The 549-nt window shown below is 39.7% G+C and overlaps 1 long non-coding RNA gene across 1 annotated transcript; it reads left to right on the forward strand.

Annotated features, from left to right (window-relative positions):
• The first annotated feature begins 6 nt into the window (after nt 1–6).
• LOC105120385 (uncharacterized) lies at nt 7–513 on the forward strand. Its single transcript, XR_841318.1, has 2 exons — nt 7–181; nt 321–513. It is a non-coding gene; the product is annotated as an uncharacterized LOC105120385 (long non-coding RNA).
• Nucleotides 514–549: the final 36 nt, after the last annotated feature.

Consider the following 549-nt stretch of genomic DNA (forward strand, 5'->3'; position numbering starts at 1 on the left):
GATATATGTACTAGGATGTCTTGAAATCTACTCGAGCCCAGGTAGAGAGAGAACTTCTAATGGATGACGTCTTACGGATTGAAGACATGCCTTCTTACAGCCTTCTCGTTTAGCAATAACCCATTACAGTTTCAGGCCAGGCTGGTTCAGGCCACTGGTGTATTTGTTTAACATTGAAGTTGTAGAGGCCCTTGCCTTCTCCTTTCATCTACTCCCAACTCCTCTCTTGCTAAGTTAAATTTGTGATCCTGCTGTTTTGATACATGTCAAAATCTGATGGGAATTATCTGTCACACCAACTACAACATTCTGTTTTAAAGTTGCCTGAGGTGGGTGGGCATGCATAGAGTTGTGATACTGATGAGTAATTTTGTATATTTACATTTTTTGAAGCCCCATTTACGAAGTTCGAAGGGGCAGAACTATCAACAGAAGAAAGATGTAAATGAAAATTTGAACACTGTTCTCCTTTTACTTATACGAATTAGCCATCCAAATTGACTCTTTTTTCCAGGTTGGGAGTTCTACACGATAAAATGGGAAAAGCTG

This window comes from Populus euphratica, unplaced genomic scaffold (assembly GCF_000495115.2).
Source record: "Populus euphratica unplaced genomic scaffold, PopEup_1.0 scaffold9414.1, whole genome shotgun sequence".
NCBI classification, from domain to species: domain Eukaryota; kingdom Viridiplantae; phylum Streptophyta; class Magnoliopsida; order Malpighiales; family Salicaceae; genus Populus; species Populus euphratica.